This window comes from Stegostoma tigrinum, chromosome 16 (assembly GCF_030684315.1).
Source record: "Stegostoma tigrinum isolate sSteTig4 chromosome 16, sSteTig4.hap1, whole genome shotgun sequence".
NCBI lineage: Eukaryota > Metazoa > Chordata > Chondrichthyes > Orectolobiformes > Stegostomatidae > Stegostoma > Stegostoma tigrinum.
The window spans coordinates 65873200-65879199 of NC_081369.1; the positions used below are offsets into that span (position 1 = coordinate 65873200).

The window sequence follows — 6000 nt, forward strand, 5'->3', positions numbered from 1 at the left end:
TATTTATTAACAGCTCTCTCAACCTGTCCAACAACATTTAAAAACTTCGTTGTTAACTGCAATGGTTGGGAAAAGTTTTAAAAATAACAAGCCAGGGCAAAGCTAAGTTCCCTATAAGAGGGGGCAACGATGCAGTGGTAATGTCACAGGGCTGATAATCAAGGGCTATCAGCTAATGTTCTGCAAACATGAGCTAAAAACTCATCATGGCAGATGATGAGATTTGAATTCAGTTAGAAGAATGCTGGCCTAATGGTGTCCATGTAACCACTTGATCTGTTGTTTCTAAACCCATCTAAATCATAAATGCCCTTGATAATAGAAAATAAGAGCAACAGTAGGCCATTTAGCCCTTCAAGCCTGCTCCACTGTTCAACCTGATCATGACTGATCATCCAACACAATACCTTCCTCCTGATTTCTTCTCATACCCTCTGAACCCTTTCACACCAAGAACGCTAACTCTTCTTGATAACAAATCCTAGGAGGGGAAATAAATCTTCTTTGGCTGGCTTACATGTGATTCCAGACCCACAGCAATAAAGTTGACTCTTAACTGCAACAGATCAAAGCTACTTATTTGCCAAACATCATAACCAGCAAATAATATAGAGGGCTAAGTGATTCCACAACCAACAGATCAGATCTAAGCGCGGCAGTCTTGCCAAAACCAGTGATCAACAACTAATACAAACTTGAGTCTCCGCAAATATCCTCAATGGTAAGGAAGCCCAGCACAGAAAAATAAAAAAACTGGCTCCAACTATCTTCAGAGATAATGGGAACTGCAGACGCTGGAGAATCCAAGATAACAAAGTGTGGAGCTGGATGAACACAGTAGGCCAAGCAGCATCTTAGGAGCACAAAAGCTGACGTTTCGGGCCTAGACCCTTCATCAGAGAGGGGGATGGGGAGAGGGTTCTGAAATAAATAGGCGGGGGGGGGGGGGGGGGGGGGGGGGAGGAGGAGGCGGACCGAAGATGGATAGAGGAGAAGGTGGAGAGGAGAGTAGAGATGGGGAGGTAGGGAGGGGATAGGTCAGTCCGGGGAAGGCGGACAGGTCAAGGAGGTGGGATGAGGTTAGTAGGTAGGAGATGGAGGTGCGGCTTGACGTGGGAGGAAGGGATAGGTGAGAGGAAGAACAGGTTTGGGAAGCGGGGACGAGCTGAGCTGGTTTTGTGATGCAGTGGGGGGAGGGGACGAGCTGGACTGGTTTTGGGATGCAGTGGGGGAAGGGGAGAATTTGAAGCTTGTGCAGTCCACATTGATGCCGTTGGGCTGCAGGATTCCCAAGCGGAATATGAGTTGCTGTGCCTGCAACCTTCGGGTGGCATCATTGTGGCACTGCAGGAGGCCCAGGATGGACATGTCGTCTGACGAAGGGGAGGGGGAGTTAAAACGGTTTGCGACTGGGAGGTGCAGTTGGTTATTGCGAACGGAGCGGAGGTGTTCTGCAAAGCGGTCCCCAAGCCTCCGCTTGGTTTCCCCAATGTTGAGGACGCCACACAGGGTACAATGGTTACAGTATACCACATTGGCAGATGTGCAAGTGGATATCTGCTTAAAATGGAAAGTCATCTTGGGGCCTGGGATGGGGGTGGGAGGGGAGGGAGGTGTGTGGGCAAGTGTAGCACTTCCTGCGGTTGCAGAGGAAGGTGCTGAGTGTGGTGGGGTTGGAGGGCAGTGTGGAGCGGACAAGGGAGTCGCAGAGACAGTGTTCTCTCGGGAAGGCAGCTGGTGGAAGTGTCAGAGGTTGAAGCCTTGGATCCGGAGGTTGGTGGGGTGGTGTGTGAGTATGAGGGGGAGTGTCTTTTGACGGTTATTGCGGGGGCAGGGTGTGAGGGATGTGTTGCAGGAAATGCAGGAGACACAGTCAAGGGCGTTCTCGACCACTGCGGGGGGGGGGGGGGGGTGGAGTTGCGGTCCTTGAAGATCGCAGCCATCTGGGATGTGCAGGAGTGGAATGCCTCATCCTGGGAGCAAACGTGGAGGAGGCAAAGGAATTGGGAATAGGATATGGAATTTTTGCGGGTGGAGGGCAGCCCAGCTCGTTCCCCCCCCCCCAATGCATCCCAAAACCAGCCAAACTCGTCCCCGCCTCCCTAACCTGTTCTTCCTCTCACCTATCCCCTCCTCCCACCTCAAGCTACACCTCCATTTCCCACCTACCAATCTCATCCCGCCTCCTTGACCTGTCCGTCCTCCCCAGACTGACCTACCCCCTCCCCACCTATCTTCTCCTCTATAATAAGATAATAAAATGTGAGGCTGGATGAACACAGCAGGCCAAGCAGCATCTCAGGAGCACAAAAGCTGACGTTTCGGGCCTAGACCCTTCATCAGAGAGGGGGATGGGGGGAGGGAACTGGAATAAATAGGGAGAGAGGGGGAGGCGGACCGAAGATGGAGAGTAAAGAAGATAGGTGGAGAAGGTGAGATTACAAGAGAGTTGCAATGGGAGAGAGATTCCCTGAGGTTGGTCCGGAGGGAGGAGGGTAACTTCTTCAGGTTAGGCATCCCTGGAAGAGGCTTCGCAGTGAGGTTAAAATAGTATCAGAGATAATGGGAACTGCAGATGCTGGAGATTCCAAGATAATAAAATGTGAGGCTGGATGAACACAGCAGGCCAAGCAGCATCTCAGGAGCACAAAAGCTGACGTTTCGGGCCTAGACCCTTCATCAGAGAGGGGGATGGGGGGAGGGAACTGGAATAAATAGGGAGAGAGGGGGAGGCGGACCGAAGATGGAGAGTAAAGAAGATAGGTACCAACCTCAGGGAATCTCTCTCCCATTGCAACTCTCTTGTAATCTCACCTTCTCCACCTATCTTCTTTACTCTCCATCTTCGGTCCGCCTCCCCCTCTCTCCCTATTTATTCCAGTTCCCTCCCCCCATCCCCCTCTCTGATGAAGGGTCTAGGCCCGAAACGTCAGCTTTTGTGCTCCTGAGATGCTGCTTGGCCTGCTGTGTTCATCCAGCCTCACATTTTATTATCTTGGAATCTCCTGCATCTGCAGTTCCCATTATCTCTGATACTATCTTCTCCTCTATCCATCTTTGGTCCCCCTCCCCCTCTCTCCCAATTTATTTCAGAACCCTCTCCCCATCCCCCTCTCTGATGAAGGGTCTAGGCCCGAAATGTCAGCTTTTGTGCTCCTGAGACGCTGCTTGGCATCCAGCTTCACACTTTGTTATCCAACTATCTTCAGCCAGGAGTGCCAGTCTTCAGTCAATTTGATTCACTCCACATGGTATCAAGAAACATTGGCGGGGGCGCTGGATTCAGCAAAGGCTATGGGCTCTGACAATTATCTAACAATAGTGCTGAACACTTGTCCAGAACTATCCTAGCCAAGCTGCTCAGTACAATTACAACACTGGCATCTACCCAATAGTGTGAAAAATTTCCTTGTACAAAAAAAGTATAAAGCCAAACCTGCCAATGACTGCCCAGTCCACTCTCAATTATCACAGTAATCGAAAGGGTTGTTGACGGTGCTAGTAAATGGCACGTGCTCCATAATAACTTGCCCAGAATTGACAGGTTCTACGAGACTCAAAACTGTTTCTCTCGCTACCGAACTGCTGAGTTTCTCCAGCAACTCCTCAGAATCTCACAGTACAGAAAAGGCCGTTCAGCCTATTGTGTCTCTATCAACACTGACTCCATAAATGCACAGAAATCCCACTTTTCAGCACTTGGCCAGGACCCTTGAATTTTATGACATTTCAAGTGCTCATTCAAGTATTTTTTAAAAGTTTGAGGTTACCCACCCCCAACTAACCTCCCAGACAGCATCATCCAGACTCCCAACACTGTCTGTGTTGAGGGAAGAGGGAGGGGGGGGGGGGGGATGTGAGGTGGAGGGGGGTGTTTGGGGGGAGTGAGAGATGGAGGGGGGTGTTTGGGGAGAGTGAGAGATGGAGGGGGGTGTTTGGGGGGAGTGAGAGATGGAGGGGGGTGTGTGGTGGTGGGGTTGAGAGGTATTGGGGGGGATGTCGTGTTGGGGGGGGGGGGGGGGGAGTGTGGAGTGGATGGGTCATGAGGAGGGAGAATGCGGTGGGGCGTGTGGGGTGGAGGGGTTGTTTGGGGGGGGGGTATGAGGTGGAAGGGGGTGTTTGGAGGGGTGTGAGGTGTCAGGGGATGTAGGGTCGAGTGGGGTGTTTGGAGGAGGTGTGGGCTGTAGGGGGTATGCGGTGGGGTGTGGGGTGTTTGGGGGGTTGTAAGATGGAGGGGATGTGAAGTGTTGGGTGGATGTGGTGGGGGTTGGGTGAGGTGGAGGTGGGATGTGCTGGGGGGAGTGAGAGATGGGGGGGATGTTTGGACAGGGTGTTGGGTGGAGGGGATATGAGGTGGGAGGGGACGTGCTGGGGGGGTGTTTGGGAAGATGTGAGGTGGGGGGGTGTTTGGGGCAGTGTGGGATGTTTGGTGGGGGGGGGGGAGGTGGATGGAGGTGTTGGGGGGGTGTGAGGTGGATGGGGGTGTTTGGGTGGGTGTGGGATGGAGGGGGGTGTTTGAGTTGGTCTGTGGGTTGTAGGGTGGAGGGGACTATTTGGGGGGGTGGGGTGAAGGGGGGCTGTGAGGTTGGGGGGGGAGGGGTGTGAGGTGGGTGTTTGTGGGGGGCAGTGTTGGGAAGGGGGCGTGAGGTGGATGCTGGGAGGGGGGTTGGAGGTTGTGAGGTGTTGGTGAGGGGGTGTGGGGAGGAGGGTAAGGGAGGAGGGTAAGGGGGGAGGGGAGGGTGAGGGGGGGTGGGGGCGATGGGGGGAGGGAGTGTGAGGGTGGTGGGGGGTGAGGGGGAGGGGTGGGGGGTGAGGGGGAGGGGAGGGTGAGTGGTGGGAGGGTAAGGGGGGTGGGGGTAAGGGAGGGTGAGTGGGGGGAGGGTAAGGGGGGTGGGGGTAAGGGGGGTGGGGGTAAGGGGGGTGAGTGGGGGGAGGGTAAGGGGGGGTGGGGGTAAGGGAGGGTGAGTGGGGGGAGGGTAAGGGGGGTGGGGGTAAGGGGGGTGAGTGGGGGGAGGGTAAGGGGGGTGGGGGTAAGGGAGGGTGAGTGGGCGGAGGGTAAGGGGGGTGGGGGGTAAGGGGGGTGAGTGGGGGGAGGGTAAGGGGGGTGGGGGTAAGGGAGGGTGAGTGGGCGGAGGGTAAGGGGGAGGGGAGGGTGATGGGGGGCGGGGGTGGGGCTGCGAGCGTGAGCGACGGTGGGACTCCTCCCCTTCATTATTATTCCAATTTACTGGACCCCGGGCCTTCGGACAATCCCTGCGCTCCCTCCCCCGGTTCCCGTCCCGCCTGCAGTCCCAGGCCTTACCCGCCGCCGATACCGCCGCCGTTCGATGCCGGTGATCCCACCCCCTACGGCCGGTCTTTCTGGAGAGGACCAATCAGAAGCGCACATTGTTCGGCTGACGCAATCCCCTTCTTGATTGATAACCTCTCTAGACAATACGTACCCGGTATTCTGCAATGATGTCATGATGCTATAATGGACAGTACTAGAAGCCAATCAAGTGGCAACGCGGTTGACGGGGTGGGCCAATAGACGACCGGTATTGCGTTGGCGTGCCGCCCGCTCTGATCGTCAGCGCCTGGAGCTAATCATCTGCCGCAACCGGAAAGAACCCATCAGAGATAATGGGAACTGCAGATGCTGGAGATTCCAAGATAATAAAATGTGAGGCTGGATGAACACAGCAGGCCAAGCAGCATCTCAGGAGCACAAAAGCTGACGTTTCGGGCCTAGACCCTTCATCAGAGAGGACCTATGCCCGATTGGTGAATGATGTAACCAATCAGAGACGAGGCGTGCACAAGATTGTCCCGCCCATTAGTGGAGACACGTTCCAGCACATGGGGACACTAACAAAGACACCTGCATTTGTGTAGCGACACATCGCTTGTCAAAGTATTTCACAGTCATTGAACTACGTTTCTAGTCCAGCCACTTCTGTAATGGAACAAACGCAACAACCTATATGTACGTAGCAAGCTCCCACGAATGGCAATGTG

The 6000-nt window shown here is 54.4% G+C and overlaps 1 protein-coding gene across 2 annotated transcripts in view; it reads right to left on the reverse strand.

The window, feature by feature from the left end:
* The window catches only part of cebpg (CCAAT enhancer binding protein gamma), a 31289-nt gene extending 25538 nt beyond the window's left edge, over positions 1–5751 (reverse strand). Inside the window, exon 1 of one of the 2 annotated variants that reach the window (XM_048546649.2) lies at positions 5445–5751. The gene's annotated coding sequence lies outside the window, so the exon portion shown is untranslated. The other variant, XM_048546648.2, reaches the window with a different exon arrangement.
* Positions 5752–6000: the final 249 nt, after the last annotated feature.